The following is a 20,559-nucleotide window of genomic DNA, read 5'->3' on the forward strand; positions in this document are numbered from 1 at the left end:
GAAGGAACTTAGGTAAAGGTTTCTGTATATGTGCAAAAGTACCCAGAAGGAAAATGAACCGTGTGTTGAAATATGATTCTGTAATTCCCAGGGAAACATCTTGGGGAACCGAGTTTGCAACTAATATATTTGCAGTACATGTTGGTGTGAGTTTCTGGAAAACTCAGATCAGTCCCAGGAGATCCTTTTTATGGTGTACTCATGAAATAATGTAGGTTATTAATTATGAGGCTATACTCTTTCTTTAATCAGTGGCATTCTGAATATTAACCAGAAACAAACAAAACTATTTTGCACCTAGCTATAGATAGGTCAATTTTTTTTCCTTCCATGGATGCCATTTTATTTACTCTTCCTGTTTCTAAATATAGCTGTAAACAATCTCTGCACCAACTATCCCAGTACAAGCAGAACAGATTCAGAGAATAATAACTCATTGAAATTGAGGCAGTTACAGTCACATTTGCACTTCCCGAAGCTGGCAGTTTCATTCTCTAGAGACAGGTGCATTTATCACATTCACAACCATAGTAAAATGAAATAATCAACTAAAGGGACTCTGGTTCACTCATTTTCCTCCAGGAGAGCCAACAAACATTTCACATATTTAAGAAGAAGATCTTCAGCCTCTATTTGTTTGAGAGAAAGCAGATAGCCCCAAGAAGCTGATGGACAGTGTCGAGATATTCCATGGTACATCAGAGCTAAGCACATTACAAGCCCTTAAAGACTGCATTAATATGGCATATCTGAACTGATAAATCAGAAGCTGGGGGGTGAAGGTTGAGAGAGTAAACTAGCATAAAAAAAGCCTTTGGGATAGGTTCATAAATTTCAATTGTGGTCTCATTTAGTGTGTACCTCTTGCCAAGTTTTCATCTCTATGCATGCTTCTTTCTCTACCAAAACTAAAAAATAACTTTTTTGTTGTTGTTTTAAAAAACACAGTTTTAAACTGAAGATTTGTTATTACATGTTTTGTTTTTGTTTCCACATATAATGTACACATTAACCTCATCGTCTCTCCTGTATAAACCTTAAATTGATTGATTTTGTTGGACAAGTAGTTAGAATTTGAAATGGTATTGAATTTAGTCATTTTCTTCCTCTACAACTTGTTGTTTGCTTAAGTGTATTCTTAATCTTATGGGAAAAACAAATCAGGTTTCACAGTAAGTTTTACTTCTTTCTCTTGACTGTTTCCACTTCACAGTAGGAATCATTTGAGTTTCTCTCCAAATTCCTTTGGCTTTGAGCAATCGTGTTCAAGATATTTTGCCTAGGAATCCTCACTTTCCACAACTTCAACAATTAGAAATGTCAAAGTTTAAAAATTTATAGTTTCTACACATTAATTTAAACCCATTGTTTATATAATATGTACATAAACAGTTTTTAAAAGATAAAAGAAATGATATCACACGGATATACTAAGGAAAGACTTGATCATTTCTCCTGCCTTCGGTGATGAACACTGCAAGCTATGTCATTGATGAGTTACAAAGGCAACTTCTTGGATGTAACTAAACCACAACTTTGCAGAGCATTACTGACTTGCTTATAATAGAAACACAAAAATACATGATCTCTACATAATATGATTTACTTAATATACATTTTTATCCTTGTACACATATTTTAGGGTACTCTGGCAGGAAGAAGTATCAGTGTCTTGAAATTAATTTGATGTCTATGGATGATGCCCCAAATATGTCAGGACAAACCTGGGTTTCCTCAAACTAAGAGTCTTCCTACTTTCTAACAGTCCCTAAATGATGCCGACAAATGCTTAGACACTTTGACAGACCATATAATAATAAATGGGAGCATCAAGAGCAGTAGGTACGCTACATGAGCAAACAGAAGCCACTTTTTCTATTATGGATTTTCTAAACCTAAAGTCAGGCTTAAACACAACAGACTGCCCAAAGCACAAAACTTCACCGCCAATCAAACACCTTTGGGTGTTGAAAATAAGACATTTGTTGTTTATACTAAAATCACTGAAGTTTCACAGATAAAAAGAAAGAATTACTCTCCAGATCTCAATGATGCTTATCAAAATAGGAGAAGGCAGTGATTACACATTGAAATGTAAAAAGATTAGCCTTTGGGTTCCCAGAGCACAGATTTAAACTCATCAGGACTTACTGTTTATTGGTTATGGGAATGCTTCTGCTCAAATGCTACCACATCTCCTCTAAAATGAACCAGGTAGTCTAATAAACAGATACATGTCACAGGAAACTCTGAGAACAGATAATGATCATGGACTGGATGCTATTTAGTGTCTCAAACAGGCATCATATGCAAATAAGGCTTTTTATTTCCCAGGTTAAAGCCTTCTCTATGAATTTCACCAACCTGTATTTTCTTCTCTCCACTGAAATCTCTCAGTTATCACCCTCATAATGCTCCAGATAATGGAAAAGATTTTTACTGATTAGGATAATCTCCAATCTCTAGCTCATCTACTTCCATGAGCAACGTTTGAAAACAATTTTACCCTATCTAATACACTTTAAGTTCCCCACATAACTTTTCCTGTCTCATTTCTTGGCTTGTAGTTTTATTTTTCCAATACACGCAGATATTGATTATCTAATATTTTTACATCAGACCACCTATCTGGGTTGGGGGATGGGTTAACCTTTAAAAGAATGACCAAGTAAAATACCTTCAAGGGAGAGAGAAAGCCAAAAACTATATTTTCAAGTTCAACCACCAAATAGCAAACAGTTTAAAATAGCTTTCTCTAAAACATGAAATATTTCTTTAAAAATAATCTAGTCACAAAAAAATTGGGTCTGAAAAATAGTCGTCTTCTTTTACACTCAGTTATAGACAACTACAATGCTTCAAACCTCCAAGGAGTCTCAAGCCTTTAATTTATATGCTTGGCATATCATGTCTTTATAATGACATTCAGAGTCACTAGGTTCAGCAGTTTTTCCCTTTCCTTGTCATTCATTACATTCCAAACATTTGTGTCCTACAATCTATGTAGGGCAACTGGCTTTATAACTACTCTTATCTCTGCAAAGCTGAATATGACTACTCTATAGCAATTCCTGTTTTACTTTTTAAATATTTCATCACTTGATTTGCTAGCTAAAATTTTACCAAAAGGATGGCTCAAGATAAAGAAATGGTATGGAAAATATGTATTAAAGTCATTGTTCTAAGTTTCTAATTCAAAAGAGCAATGTCATATATACGAACTACGTTTATTCCTCAACCTTTCTTGCCCCAAAGAGAAATCTAAGAATTAAAATATGTTCTGGCATGAAAATTGAGATTTCCTCATAGACTCATCTCGGGAGTTATAGTAAGCTTTTTAAAATGGCCTTTATTTAAGAAGTAAGGTCGTATTCCTATCTTCATCTATTTCATTTTCCATCCCTCAGAATATTAATTAAACAGTTGAGGCAATGAGGGTTTTGGCATTCAAGAATTTACTTAACTTGAAGGAAAACAAAGGAATTAAAACGACCCACAAGTGTTGCTGTTGCTCTTTTTGTTGTCATTAAGGGTGGCAGTATGTGGTTGCTATGGTGTTGTGGTGTTTATTTGATATTGTGGTTTGGCCACATTCTTTCTAGTATTGAGTAAATAGCATGTAAAGATTGACAGTTGACACTAGTAAAGAGATGCACCAGGTTTACCTGAGAGAAAATGAGAAATAACTAATTCTCAACAAGAAAATAGGTACATAGGCTCTGAAATCTCATATGAACACAGTATTTGAAGATTTTTTTTTTTCTGTGAACTTTATTCTGGGAAGGTTCAAAAATGAAATATACCATATGTGTTAAAGAACTGTGAAAATCATTGAAGCAAAATCCAATTGCTCAGCAAAGGAATAAGAAATACAGCAAAAATTTAGTGAAGGATTTCAGAAAAATTACTTTGAGGATTCTGACCAAAAGCAATACCTGAAATCTTGATGATAATCTGTTAACAATATATAATCATTTTTATAAATTCAAGTCAAGTGAACTTCTAATATTAGACAGTTTGGAGAAAAGAAGAATTATTTTGAACTTAAAAATGATAGAAAACTTGAAAAATGATGGAAATCTAGAATAGGTAGTAAGCTGAATACAAATGAACTTAGCAAACGATAAATTGCTAGCAAATATTGCAAACACCTATAAGAAGAGAGAAAACTCATAACAATAGACCTATGGGTTACAGAGGTATTGAACACAGAATAGACCGGTACTTGGGAAAATACAAGAGGTTCGTTCATGGCAAAATAAGTGAAATGCCAATATTCAAGTGGCAGAAGAAACAGTAAATGAAAAAATAACAGGAGACCTAAGAGGGCCACCATAAGAAAGATCAGTCGGGAGTTTAAAGGATGAGACAGAAATACAACTATTGTTATCAATGTAGGTGACTCTGATAAATCCTTACCTAAAAATATTCTTTTCATTTTTATATCAGATAAATATAGACAAATATAGATCAATGAAACAGTGTTCAAGTTAAATCTAAGAACATTTTGAGGTTAGGCTTATTGAACAGGTTAAGTCATTATAGAAACTTTTTGTGCCCACAGATGAGGAAATACCTGGGATGGGTTTGCCAAGTGATTAAATACAAGAAAAGTGAGGTTAGAGTGTCTTTCCTTAATGTATCTTACAGAACAGGAAGGGACCAGGTTTGGTAAGATGAGATCCATGTTAGGCAAAAGGTCAATGATGCTAAGAATTGACGCTACTAATTTATGCAATCTATTCCTACTTTATCCACAAGGAATATTCGGAATTCAGGGGGAAAGTCTATCAAGTGTTCATAACTTTTACTATTATGATATATGTATATTTTTATTAATGGAAAGTTTTATAATCCAAATTACCAACAGCTAAACGTATAGCACACACATACACACAAAAACATACAACTGCTATGAAATGTGTAAAAAGATATGTCAGGTCAGATGATTATGGTACAAGAAATGTTAAAATTAGGCAAAATTCTACAATATGGACAAACCATGAGTACATTATACTTAGTGAAATAAGCCAGTCACAAAAAGACAAATGCTGCATGAGTCCACTTACATGAGGTACCTAAAGTAATCAAATTTGTAGAAACAGAAAGTAGACTAGTGGTTCCCAGGGGCTGTGGGTGAGTCGAGGGGATGAGGAAAATGGGAGTTGTTGTTTAATGGCTTTAGAGTTTCAGTTTTGCAAGGTGAAAAAGTTCTGGAGATCTGTTTCATAACAATGTGAATATACTTACCACTGAAGTACACTTAAAAATGGTTAACATGATAAATTAAGATTTTTTTAACCATAATTCTTTTAAAAGTCTTTAAAAATTAGGCAAAATTGTGAAATTAGTGAAATATCTTAAATGAGTCTTCTCTCTTTCTCATCCACAACCTCTGTTCTTCCCTGCAACAGGCATACTAGATTCCCAATCCTGAATTCGTCCCTTTGCCCACAGCCTTTCTGGTTCCATCCAGGCCTCCTCTCTTTCCCTGGAAAGTCCCCTGGGATAAATCTCTCTCCAGTTTCCCAGTGCAAAACCTCTTCACCTTGAGTACAATTCTTTCATAAATTTATAATCCACTGATTTTTCCTAAGGTATTTATCCCAAGATATTTTTCCTATACTATTTATGCTAAGATAAATTCTAAATATGTTGTCCTTTAATTGAATAAGCCTATCAGAAAAGATTCTTGTAGAAGAAACCCTTACCCAATGCAAAACACCTCACATTGATAGACAATAGGCACTAAGGCAGTGCTTGTGAGTATCCCACAATACCGAGCACATGTGTATGATGGTGTGGGGTTGGGGGAAGGGGAGTGACCAGTTTATTTGGAGGAGAAGGGGTTTAAGTTAAACACCCTATTTCTATAGGGGTTAGGAGTTGAAGGCATGCTACCCATACATGAGTTTGCCTTCTAAATGTGTGTGTATGTATTACCTTCCTGAAGGGCAACAGAGAATCTACTTTTAACCACTAATTCTGAAGTTAAGATAAACTAATTGAACTATGATGTCAGGAATTCCTTTCAAATCAAGTAGATAATTATCAAGATATTTTAAGAGAAATGTTGTTAATTCCATTACTCAGAACAAATAACTTTAAAATTGGCTTTGATATATCATAAAATGCATCTGAGGAAGTAATCATATCGTGAAAATAGAATAAGTCTGGTTAAATCATTAAACCTTTTCAATCCATAGTTTCCTTTTCCTTTTCTTTCTTTCTTTATTTTTTTTAATGAAATGTTGGATATGAATACAAATATATGGTATAGATCTTTTTAATTTGTCAAGATCCCCTTATTTTTGCAAACAAACATGTCTAAACTATGCAGAATAGGAGATAAAAAGCCTTCAAAACCAATATTACTAACCACTTTTAGATAGATTCTTATCATCACTTGTGGTCTTACTGAGATATCCATTTTTTTTCCTTACAGTACTACTTAGCTTTTTTATTTTGTAGACATATGGAGGGATTACGAAAATAAAATGAAAGGCTGGACTCCATTAGACTGGAGATAGATTTGGTCCAGCACAAGCTGTGCCTTGAAATAAATCTAAAGCATTTTATGGTTAAACCAGCAAAAAAGCAGTTTAATTTCCCATTAAATCACAGTTTAGTGCACCCTAGAACAAATGAAGTGATTGAAAATTTTAGCTGTATGATGATATTTATATTTGCCCTCCACAAACACACATGCTAAAATGCCATTGACAAATTGCAAGTACGTATTAAAGAGAAAGGGAGAGGAAATGGTGGTGTACGGCAGGCTGTATGTAAAAACTCACCATTTGCAAACAGAGCATGTAAAAAAAAACTATTCTGTGACACACACCTACAAATGTTTGCACATTGAAAAGAAATAAGGAGAAATGTATAATTAGCAACATATATGCAAAGAACTTGAACTGTAAAGAAAAGAAAATACCAGATTATATTTTCCTTATCAGCAAAAAGTAAATGTGTGTCATGTAATCCCTTTCCCTGTATCTTGCAGGCTTAGAGCTAATGAATAATTTAAATTATGCTAGTCAATAGTCTACCACATAGGACAATTAACAATTAATGCCAGGACACAGTATCATATAGTTGAAAAAGCACCTGCTTTGAGAATAGACATGGCCTTATATCCCAAGTATGCTACTTGCTATAAATAGAGCTTCTGAGTCTTTTTTTTAAAGCAGGATAATGCCTATCTCAAAGAATTCTTATGGTGAAAACATCAAATAGCATCTAGAGAATGTCTGGTGCACGTTAGTTTCTCAATAAATATTAATATCCTTTCCGTCTCCAATTAGATTATTCTATGATTAATATGTGAAATTTCTCTCCTCTTAAACACGGCATACCAAAATACACACTGAAATGTCCTTTTAGGGTAAATTTAGGGTAATTCCTTTCTGAAAACCTGGGGGCACTTATTGGAATTTAAAAACATAATTACTGTTGAGATTAATGGTACATAATTACTTCAATAGTTAAGACTCATGTGAGATACTTAATGTTCATGTAATTGAAATGTATAACAAAAGAAGAAAAAATGGAAGAAAAAAGAAATCAATGAAAATAATGCAAGTGACACACTGTTATCACTATTATAAACTAGCTATCCCAATAGTTTTGATAAGAAAATTTAAATCGTAATACACTAAATATACACAAGGATTTTTTTCCTTTCTCTATGCTCCTTTGTTTACAAGAAATTCAAATTGGTCCTCTAAATGTTAATACCTTGTTAAACCAAAATAGGTGCATTAAATTAAACTCTTCATTAAGTTGGGCTTATCTTGGACCTGATAAATCTGTATCTGATAAATACAGTATCTGATAAATCACTCTCTTCTCTATAGTATGCCTTTCTTTCTTTATGGAGAATCAAAAATACAATTTCTCTCAAGATGAACATTCTTGTCCAAACACTGAAATGTGTCCACAATATCCCTAGGAACAAAGTTGTCAAAATGTACATTCATTAACCCCTTCCATAGGACCGGCAGATATTTTCCCCCTAAGAAGAGTGGAAAGAGACACAGAAGCCAAGAAAAAGAGTGTTATACGTAATAGAACGTTCTTCACTTGATTTTAACTCCATTCAATGTCTCAGACACAATCTGAGAATTGATGGTATTATGGAATTTAATTGTTAAATATATAATTACGCTCACTGTTTATAAAAGGTAAGAAAGTGTTGGCCTCTAGGTAGAGGTAGTTGAAGGCTCCTCTTCATTTTTTAAAAAAGAGGATACCAAGACCTAGAAAACATGTTAACACTGGCCCAAGATCACAGAACTAGTTAGATATACCTGAAACTATGACTTGTTCTTTTGCCTGTTTCATTTCAATGTCTCAGTCACCAAATGAATTGAACTGGGAACAGAGCCCCAAACTGAAACTCACTCAAGCTAATTCGTACCATAATGTAAACAACTAACATACATTTATCGGGATTGTTTTAGCCCCTCCCTGGTGGTGGGTTAAGGGGAATGAGAACATCCTGCATTTGATACTGGCTCCCTCTATGGGCTTCAATTTCTTCATCTGAAAATTGGTCTTCTAGGATTATTGCAAGATAATGTAAGTGTGACAGTAGCACTTGCTTGTCACAAGTAGGTGTATAATATAGGTTAGTTCTCTCTCTCTCTCTCTATTGTGGATATGAAATAACTCAGTAAACAAATGGGGTTTTATTTAATATGCTATTTTTAAATATGTAGATAAGATGTTATTCCAGTAATTGTGTGGTTATATTTCTGGAAGTGGAGATGAATTTAATTTTTGTGCCATTTTTGGAGATAAATGGAGACCAAGACACAAGATAAAGACAACAGGCCCATATGGGAATTGAACCTGCAACCTTAGTCATGCCAGAAAAATTTTACCAATACATTTAGCCACCTAGACATGAGAAGCCGTGTTACAACATTCACTGACCTTACTGTAAAAGATGATTTTGAGGCTATTTCCTAAATGAGCTTGGACAGGCTCATTACCCAGTAAATATACCCAAAATTAGTTGCTTCATTTTGTAAGTGGGACTCACTTGCAATATTGGATAATAAGTTAGCAAAATGGACAAAAACAGCACGACAGGTAAAGGTTTAGCCCTCTAAATTTTTTTTTTTTTTTTGTAAAGATGGCTATTCTGGATGAAAATCTTTCTAAAGTGAATTATATACATTTTTGTTTTCTTAAAACTGATCAAACTACTGAACCTAATATAACATTTCCTTAATGACTTATGGCCATTATTAGGAGTACCAATTATTGCATGGTGATATCAGCCCTTAGGAATCATAAAAATTGGTAGGTCTGTTTACCCTTATTAAATAGCTCAGTTCCTGTGCTTTTTGAGTTTCTGTGTGAGCTTTTTATAGATTTTCTGTCAGATGCCTTGTTGTCACTTTCCACTGCTATCATTGTGCAATAGTCCTAACAGCTCCACTCCCTTTTCTTATTTGCCGCTTCCTAACAGGCAATGGGTTGCCAACCAAATAACTAAGCTTGTTAAAATTGTCAGTAAAATAAGATTTTGTAGGTTCTAAGGGAACACTCATATGAGCAAAATGCATTTGCTTTGTTGCAGGGACTTTGTGGCTGCAATTTTGATTCTGTATATTTTATTGTTTAAATATTCTTCCCAACTCTGTCAAGAAAGTAGGTTGCCGGATAGCTGAATCCTGAGAGGTGGGATATTAACCGTTTATTAAGTTAAGTAGACAGACTGCCACATCTACATCAGGTATGTTATGCAGACAAGTTAAATCATGTCTGGAAAAGTTGGGGTGCACATCTGGAGAAAGGCAATAAAGTTATTCAAAGTTAAACAGTATTATTAAAATAAATAGTACTCTCTGAAATTTGATTTAAAAAGTCACTAAACTGCACAAGTTGTTGCACTTGAAAAATATTGCCATATTCCATGTTATTCTTTCTTCATCTAAATGTCTCTTTTGGAATGAAATGGCTTATATTGGCGGCTTATTCACTGCAGCTATCCTGTTTGCAAATGTAGAAAGAACATGGTTATTTCTAGTTGATTCCATGCAGGCAGGAAAGTGCCCGACCACTTCACAGCGTAAAACAAACAATTATTGGCAATGGTCTCCTTATAAATTGCTTTCCATGGGCATAATGAGTTTTCTTTTCTCTTTTTTAAAGAGATTTAGATACAGGAGACATATGAACTAAATTGTGTTTGCCTGACATAAGCTGAATTTAAAGCTCTTGCTGAGATTACCACACTTTTAATACCCTCGCTTATTCCTTTGTGACACAAAGGCTGAATTTTAAAACTTTCGTATAGCAAAAGCAATTTATACATATAAAAATACTTGCAGTGCCCTAGGGGTTGTTCGTGTTACGAAGAGACGGAAAACGAGTTTGATTTTAAGTTTAAGCTTCAAACATTTATGGCCTAAATGGGTATGCCATTCTGAATTAAGCCTCAAACTTTTTTTTTTATAGGCAAGCAAGGGTATCATTTCTAAGATGAGTTATAAAAGGGTGAAGGAAGGCCCCCATTACTTGCACTCATCAGAGAATGATTTCTTGCTAAAGAGAACGGATTTCAAGTGATCATTCCTGTCTCTTTCCAATTTGGGCATTTGTGCTTCTCTTCCGTGAATCTCCTAACGGTTTCAAGCAGAGGAGATATTTTATTGTTCCCTCCTGCTGCTACCAGATATGTCGGGCTGCTGATGTAAAATCATTGCCACGTGACAGCGACTGCTCAGGGCTGCACTTCCCCAAGTCAACAGTCAAGGACACCTACTAAACATTACAGGAGTCCTTTTCAATGTTGCTGTACCCCTTGTCTCTCCCTTCACACTCTGTGTTCCTACATGAACAGATCCTTGTAAAAAGTCTTTGACAGTTTTCTCCTTTCTTTGCCTTGGCTGTTTATGAAGACTGAGCCTCAGAAAATAGCTTATGGCTTGACTCATCCTCCACCTCCCCCCCCATAAGTTATAATTTGGCAGTGATTCTCCCAAGCCAAGAAGATAGAGGATCGACCTGAGGCAGCTCCGAGAAGGAGGTCTTGAGCATCTTTGATGCCCTTTGCTCGTTTTTTGCCCCTTTCTCTCCTGCTTCTTAAATACTCCAGATCTTCATCCAGCTTTCTGCTTTCTCCAGGCCCCTAACACAGCATTGCACCCAGGCTTCTCTCATTAGGAAAGATCTAAATGCTTTAAAATACTTACCACCTTCTATCAAAAAATTGGTTTTAGTTCTCATTCTTTCAAGTCTGTGATGTGGGCCAAGTGCTGACTAGGAAATAGAAATAAATCAACTAACAATTCTATATTAAAAGAGAAAATGTATTTTTATGTCGCCACTCTCAGGCAATGCAGATTTGCTATAGCAGGGGCTATCTAGAAACATATTTTAATTGAAGTTTTGATCGGGAGGAAATTTTAAAGTCACTGTCAGGCCAGTGCAGAGTGGTGTGTATGTGTGCGTGTATGTCTCCATGGTGTGTTTGTGTGGGGGGTAATTAATACGAAGCAGTTTAGCTAGACAGAACTAAATGTAGTTCTCAACTCATACCGCATAAATGTCTATTGGCCTTACTTTTAAATATAGACCATGGCTTTTTACATGAATGTCAAGCCCATAAAAAATATCGGCTATATAGTTTAGATGGTCCTTTTTGTAATTTTTCTATAAGAGTATTTGGGACACAAGAGCCATCTGTTGTTTAGCTAGTTCTATACCAGTACCAGAACTCATGGCAAAAGATGTTTGAAAATAAATACGTAGTCCAGAAACTTCAAGCGACCCAACTTCTCATGGCCTATGCAGACTTAGAAAAAATTCGCACTTTCAAATTGCATAACCTGGAATTCCATCCCTAAATGACAACTCAACCCCAGTCACAACTTCCTCCTGAAAGACTTCTCTGATGCAACGCTACTCACCTCAACCTCACATCCTACCCTCTCCACACCAACACCCAGCGTGGTTCTCTGTTCTCCCAATCACTTTTTCATACTCATCAGTTATGTGGCTTTCTTGCCTCTGACTTGTAAGTTTCCTGAGGAGAGTTCTATTTAATTTATCTTAAAGCATTGCCAGATACATATGGTATATTTTATACATATATGTGTGTTTGTGTGTGTGTGTAATATTGTGCTTTAGGACTTGCACGGTATGAATTGCGGAGGAAAGGCTCGTTAAAAATGAAGAGATATTATACCTTTAATGTTGCTTTATGAAATTTCTTTATTCCTCCCATGCAGGCTTACTTTTGAGATCTTATATTAGATTTTACTCACATAATTAGAAACTATTTTTATAAGTAGAAAAAATCCTTGGTGCTTTGGAGTATATTATAGTGTTCAAGAAAAATCTATTTAAATCAAGCAACTTGTCTAATAAACCAGGTCATTTTATTTTCAAAGTATATAATTGGAAAATTCTTTAAAATCCTCATAATAGAATCTCCTTTATTCCTATAATTGGAGTGTTGGTAGTATGTAGAAACGTTACAAAATCAATTCAGGGCAAGTTTTCTAGAGTTAACTTCTGCCAAGATACGTGGAACAAGAAAATTTGGCTGTTGTACAAACAAAACTCTAGAGAAAAGACAACATAACAAGACCAGATAACAATATTTCTGCAAGCAGATATTGTTAGAGATTTCAGAGGGTGAAGGAAATTTTCCATTCCAGGGAATCCATGAAACCCTTAAGAGCCTTCACAGAGAGAAAAAGCACAGAAGAAACGTGGACTGGTGGTGAAAGATAAACACCCCCCAGTGTATTCCTGCCAGGGGAATAGTTCACTTCATATATATGTTGTACATATATTATATATATATAATTTTCATATGTAAAATATATAATGGTGTTATATATGTATATAATATTTATATACTGTGTTTATTTTTTCTGTTTTTTAAATCTCTGTCCCAAATGAGGTATTATTTTTTCTTAAACATCTCTAGTTTTCTTAAACATAGAAATAGAAGAAAATGGTCACTTGGGGTAGGAGATGGTGAATGAGACGAGGGTAAGCCTTAGGAATTCTACAAAGAGAATAACCTGCTTGGTAAACCAAAGTACTGAGCAAAACACTGAGAAGATGCCCATTTTTGTAGATACAGAAGTGAAGCTTCCATGGTATCACAAAGGTTCCTCAAGTCTTTAAAACTTAAAGTGCTAATCAGAAAAGGATCTGTTCCTTTCTCCTGTATGTCTAACCAACATAAAGACTTATGTAAAGACTAATCTGAGTTATAGATAACCAATTTAAAAAATGCAATTACAAAGTAATATTTTGGAATGTGAAGTGGTTTTCAATTTATCAAAATTGTCATTTGGTTGACTAATCAGAAAGCCAGTCAAATAAATTTCTTGCTTTAAAATTTTAAGTAAAAGCTACCTTATTTTAATTGGATAGAAGCCAAAAAGAAAAAAAGTAAATATTTAAATATTTCTAGATCGTTTATCATGTTGATATCATATAGGCAGCAATCTTAAACATGAACAAAAAGAAATGTATATCATCTTATTGTCAAGAATATCTCTAGCTTGGAATATCTTGTTTGTGGAATTTCCAGGGTTTTCATGAATTATATGAGTCCATGAAGTAAGAGAGACATTCTTGTCTCATAATAATAAACTATGAATAAAATATTTTTTAAATATTTTGTGTTCCCTTTTAATGTAAAGTATTCTCAAAATCCTAATTCATGAAAGATAAAGTAGTACAAACAAATTATTTAAGCAAAATATGGAAAGCTAACAAAAGAACATATACTTACCTATTAATCTGACTACATTTTACAAAGTATAGGATTACAATTATTAATTGTTGTTTTTTTTGTTGTTGTTAGGAAGATCGGCCCTGAGCTAACATCTGCCAATCCTCCTCTTTTTGCTGAGGAAGACTGGCCCTGGGCTATCATCCATGCCCATCCTCCTCCACTATATGGGATGCCGCCACAGAATGGCCTGCCAAGCGGTGCGTTGGTGCGCGCCTGGGATCCAAACTGGCGCATCCCAGGCTGCCACAGCAGTGCGCACGCACTCAACCACTTGCGCCACCGGGCCAGCCCCTATTAATTGTTTTTTTTTGAGGAAAATCAGCCCTGAGCTAACATCTGTGCCAATCCTCCTCATTTTTTTTTCTTTTGCTGAGAAAGACTGGCCCTGAGCTAACATCCATTCCAATCCTCCCCTTTTTGCTGAGGAAGACTGGCCCTGGGCTAACATCTGTGTCCATCTTCCTCCACTTTATATGGGACACTGCCACAGCATGGCTTGACAAGCGGTGCATCGGTGTGCACCAACGATCTGAACCCCGGGCCCCTGCAGCACAGCGAGCCCACTTAACCGCTCCGCCACGGGGCCAGCCCCTACAATTATTAATTTTTAAAAATAAATTGGAAGATAAAATAACAGAGTGCATTAGTAAGGTTAAGTATTGTTTTGTGAAACTTTTCTTTTAATTACCAGTATCTGCTGAAAATTTACACATGTATTGACTGGGTCATGATGTAATATATACTTCTTACTGAGGGTCACACAATCAAAGTTTAAGTGCCACTTTTATTATGTTACAATGTAACATAGTTTCAAAATGCTGGCTTCTAGACTCGTTTACATGAAATTCTATAATGAGATGGAAAATAACCAAGTCAGCTTCATATATTAGACATTTGTAAACAATGAGACAACACCCTATCTGCTTTTTAATTTAAGTGTTAACATCCTTTGGCAGAAAAGAGATATTATCCCGAGCAGAAAGATATGACAGACTTTTGAAATGTAGAATTTATTTTGTTACCCATAAACTATCATTCTTTTATGTAATGTTTTGACAAACTGGGAAAAAAATTAGGAAAATGCTGCAGATAATATGACTCACACCTTTCATCAATTTCTCTAAGCATCTGCTGCTTCAGGGCCATATGGGTAAACAGAAGCCACAGGTTCCCACTGCCATCACAGCATTGCAAAAGCATCAGAATCAGGAAAATATGTTATTTACATGCCCTACATATATTAGAAACCTTAGCTCATGTCAGAAAAACATCCAGTGTTGCATGGTGAGCACTAGAGGTACTTGAAAATTAAACTAGTCACTGAAAGTTAATCAATATTTATCTGCATCTATTTAGAAGATAATTGGAGTAATAAATGGTATATTATAATTCAGACACTGCTTGAATTCAACTATGGACGATCTATATATATTGGAATAGTGATCATATACCATTATATCATATGTATATATGTATCATATGTATATACCATATACATATACCATTATATCATTTGTGGGGTTATATTGGTTATTTTTTTATGAGAACATTGGTATTCCGATACTTCTAAACGGATAACTATTAACAAGCATATGTGGAATGAGATGCATTGTTTTCATATGTAAAAATGACTGCATTTTCCTAAATTCCCAAATCACTGAGAATGGAAACTTATATAGTGGGCTATGACAAAATTTTTATCTAAGTTTCGATACTATTATTGTGTACTTCAACCCTTCTCCAGGGTATTTGTCTTTCTCTCAATTTTGCCTAAGAGAAAATAATGTAAAAATTGATTTTATTCAATCAATGACTATACCTTAAAAGTATTTTAAATTATTACTATTAGGAATTTAAAAAAGTGTTTGGAGTTGGAATGAGACTCAAATAGGATCCTGAACTGAATTTGTGAAAAAAATTACTTGAAAAAATGTGAAAACTTTTATTCTTGACAAGTAATGAGAAAAGACTGCTCTTTTTAAATTAGTGTAGTTTTTTGTTCTGAAAAGCCCAAACACAACTAATTCGATCAAAAGTCCAAGATGAGATAAATTTGGACAGACGGATGGATGGATGCAAGTATGCATTCATAAGGACCTTCTTTCTCTATCAGGTAACATACAGAATTAATAATATTAATGGCACAATACATTCCAAAAGCACATTCAACATAACCACAGATGAACTATTGATCTAAAGTAATTGTGATGAACTTAATTACATTCTGGATTTAAAAGGCTTGCTAACAAACCTCATCACTTAAAAAGGATTGTAAGTCCCTCTGTAGGAATTTAACTTTCTTTCAATGAAGAGACTGCTGTGCAAACCACATAAAATCTAACGTCTAACCTAGATACGGTATACAGACATAAGAGCAGAGGTAATACCAAATGAGGTGCTCATAATATGGAAAAAGGAAGATTATATATGCCACTAAGGAATAAACATTTGGAACATTACTTAATCCATGTTTTAAATGAATCCTAGGTAAAGGGAAAAATATTATGAAGAAGGGTTATTTTATTTATAATATCAGGTTTAGTCGTTATTATCTATGTGTGTGTGTGTATTCATCCATCCAAATAATTGAGTGTCTACCATTACTCTGGAAACTTTAGCTGACCCAAAGTGTCTCAGACACAGACTTTTCTCCCTTTGTCAGTGTCAATCATATCAATATGAGGCAAAATCCACACAACAATATTTCTTGGGTCTTTCCTCTATATTGTTGTTTCCAATACTACTCTCCCAGTTCTAACTCTCCTTATCTCCATCATAATCCTACACAATATACTCCTGCATCAAGTCTTTCCCTTCTTTAGGGCTTTATGATAACTCAGCTGACTGTACTAAACCACAACTAAGGCATTCTCCAATTGTCTTTCTGGTTCAGTGGTCTTCCCAGTTAAGCGCAACGTCCTCTCTCATATAGCAGTGTCCAACCTGCCCTTAGGGACATCATTACTTCCCAATGCCCAACTCATACTCTAAACTCCTGACAGAATGGACTGCTTACAACGCATTTAAACACATATAATGGGGCCAGGCCCATGGCTTAGCGGTTAACTGCGCGCGCTCCGCTACTGGCAGCTCGGGTTCTGATCCCAGGTGCGCACTGACGCACCGCTTGTCCAGCCATGCTGAGGCCGCGTCCCACATACAGCAACTAGAGGGACGTGCAACTATGACATACAACTATCTACGGGGGTTTTGGGGAGAAAAGCAGAAAAAAAAAAAGGAGGATTGGCAATAGATGTTAGCTCAGGGCCTGTCCTCTTCAGCAAAAAGAGGAGGATTGGCATGGATGTTAGCTCAGGGCTGATCAAGGGAGGGAGGGAGGGGAGGGAGGGAGAGGGAGAGGGAGGGAGAGAGAGGGAGAGGGAGGGAGGGAGAGGGAGAGGGAGAGGGAGAGGGAGAGGGAGAGAGAGAGAGAGAGAGAGAGAGAGAGAGAAAGAAAGAGAGAAAGAGAGAAAGAGAGAGAAAGAAGAGGAGAAGAGAGAAAGAGAAAGAGAGAAGAGAGAGAAAGAGAGAGAAAGAGAGAAAGAGAGGAAAGAGAGAAAGAGAGAAAGGAAAGAAAGAAAGAAAGAAAGAAAGAAAGAAAGAAAGAAAGAAAGAAAGAAAGAAAGAAAGAGAAAGAAAGAAAGAAAGAACAAACACATTTAACGGTTTTTTTGCTAGCTGTGCGCTCTGCCCAGACTTTATGCACTTGTACGGGAAAGTCCTTAGCTTGTCAAAATCAAATCTGTGCTTAAAATCTCAAATTCATTTTCCTTTATGAAGTTTCTTTCTGAACCCTTTATTACGGTATGAGCTTTTTCTCTATTAAACTCCATAGCCCTTTGTACTTCTAAGGTACTTGTCATAGTATTTTAATACAGTGGGGATACATCATACAGCACCTAAATTATGAACGTTCAACTAAACACATCAGGTCTAACAACAGGAACAGGGTTTTGTGGCTTTTTAAAATTAGCGTCTCATTTTCTGTTTTGCTTTATTTTGTTGTTTGTTTTTGGTATTAAAAGACTTTAAATAAGCCAGCAACCTTATCTGGCATGCAACCAAACAAACAGCATTCTGTTCAGAAGACAATGGACTACAATGGACTTGCTGAAAAACAGTGCAACACACAACACTGTATACACAGAAATTCATGGGCAATTTACAAAATTTTAAAAGATAATCTTTATGATACATGGTTTTCACATTAATCACTGACTTTAGGATTCAGCTCTTGGATAAGAATATACTTATTTACAGTCATATACATTTTTATTTCATTATTTTAATGGGCAGTATAATTATGATGGTGGACTATTCATCTTTGAATGCCACTGTCTCCTTAGTAGTACCTTACACATACTTGGCACTTAAAACATATTTTTGTTACTTTGAATAAAAAGCAGTAAGGCTATCTAAACAGCCATAAAATCTCAAATGGAAAATAATCATGGAGATCAAATAATTTATTGATTCTAATTTTTAAAAATAGTACCAAGGGACTATTTTAGAACTCGATTACAGAGTTTGTAGGTTTTTGAAAAGCTCATGCAGTTTAAAGAGCTCTTCACCTCTTGTCTTACTTCACTTTCCAAATCGAAAACTCCTTAAGGACAGTAATGATATCATGTATCTTGGTGTCCGCTGAATTGTTGTACTTTGCCTTACATTAATCTTGCAAAGGATAACTTAGCTCCATGATATGCTTCCAGAAAAATCTTAACAACCAAGACAAGGCAAATACCAAAAAAACTGTATAAATAATTGGCTATTTAACTTATTGTGCCTTAACAACTGAGCCTCGTATAGTGGTCTGGTACGTGTGCAAACAGTGAGCTCAATTTAAATTTTATTTATATATTTTTTTTCCCCCAAAGCCCCAGTAGATAGTTGTATGTCACAGTTGCACATCCTTCTACTTGCTGTATGTGGGACAAGGCCCCAGCATGGCCGGAGAAGCAGCGAGTCAGTGTGCACCTGGGATCCGGACTCGGGCCGCCAGCAGTGGAGCACACGCACTCAACTGCCAAGCCACGGGGCCGGCCCCAGTGAGCTCAATTTAAATATGGTTGATTGATTGAAAGAAAGATGCAGTGAGACACTGTGCCATACAGGGGTGTACGGAAGCCAGAGAAAACTCAAAGACACAATTTCTTATAAGCAGCAACGGCAACATGCAACCCAAAAGGTGAAAAGCAGTGGTAAATCTAAAAGCAGAAACTCAACTAAAAGATAGCTGATCAGATGGTATCAGATGTGATAGCCACTCTAGTAATAGTCCTTCCGGCTGTGGCACTCCCAACTACAAAGGGAAACCAAGTCCATAAAAAATTGACTTGCTTTTATTTTGCTCAATTTTCTCCCCTTTCTCTCTAAGTCTCCAGTCAAGTGCTCTAATTTTGGAAAGTCGCTATTTCAGATCAACTCCACAGAGGGCTGCATTTTGTCACTTTGCAATCAGCAACTCAAGCAGTCATATCACTTTTGTTCACAGCTACTGTCTTACTTTCAAACTGGTCTGAGATACTGAAAAACAGCATTGGAGGTAATGCTCATGAAAAAAAATAATCTTATTTCCCTCTTTGGCTTTTTTTTATTTCCCTCTTGAGCATTTTGATTATCTATTTCATTTCAGATCTCTAGCTTGTTTTGCTTCAGAAAAGGATTCCCCTATTGGTTATGTTGATAAGGCAGATTTTAGGAGGTCCAGATCCAAAAGCCCCCTCTGAGTAATAAATCTAACCCCTGGCCACTGTAGGAAGTTTTAAACTTGAACATTTAATTGTGTTTCAATTGAATTCTCACTTAAACCTTTAGTTTAGGGTAACCATGGCTGGAGCTTGCAACTATTATAATCAGAATGTTCGGACAGATGGAAGTTTTTTAACATTTAATTTGAACCTCCTACTTTACACTTTGTACAATCTGATCCAGAGATAAATGTTACAAAGATATAAGCTACGTAAAAGTGAACACATTATGGCTCCATGTCAGGTCTGAGTCACATTTAAAGAAACATTAGACTAGCAATTTATTTTTTTCTAGGTTTCTCAAAGAATATCACAGAGATATTCTATTCCTTAAACAAAGTAAACCCTCCTGATCTCTGACTTCCTAATCTATTTGTAACCCATATGCCTAGACGTGTCCCCAATTCTCTCTCCTCTATCTAAACTTCTCCTAACTTTCTAGCCTGGACCACTTGCATGATGGTATTTTCTACCTTTCCCACCCCCATCCACCAGTTAATCTATTCATTATTACTTCTCCACAGCAGGTTTTTCTCATTTCAGTGTAAATCAACTTCCCCTTTCTAACATCTCTAATTTCCTACTCAACCAGTATTCTGATCAACATCACAAAAAAGCAAATGCCAAGAATGTAGAAGATAGGGGATGTGGAAAAGGAAAAGTGTAAACACTCAATGATAAACTCCTCCCCCCAACCCATCCCCTTCCATTTGGTTAGAGCTTTGGTTAGAGCAGTCTTACTTATGCCTTGGAATCACCTGGAGAACTTTTTAAAAATTACAATGCCCAAGTCCCTTTCCACCACCACCCCCCAAATTCATTCTTTTCTGAGTCCCAGATAATTTTTAAAACCCACTGCAAATGAATCTAATACATAGCCAAAACTGAGAAACACTGGTTTGGAGATTTGCTGTGTTCCACAAAGGAGGGCACCATATTTTTTCTAAAAGATTTGGTCCCGGAGAAATGGTGGTAGCATTGGAGAGAACGGGATGGTGAGTGGTGACAGTAATGAGCGGGCATCTGTTGCAT

This window comes from Diceros bicornis, chromosome 10 (genome assembly GCF_020826845.1).
Source record: "Diceros bicornis minor isolate mBicDic1 chromosome 10, mDicBic1.mat.cur, whole genome shotgun sequence".
Taxonomy (NCBI): domain Eukaryota; kingdom Metazoa; phylum Chordata; class Mammalia; order Perissodactyla; family Rhinocerotidae; genus Diceros; species Diceros bicornis.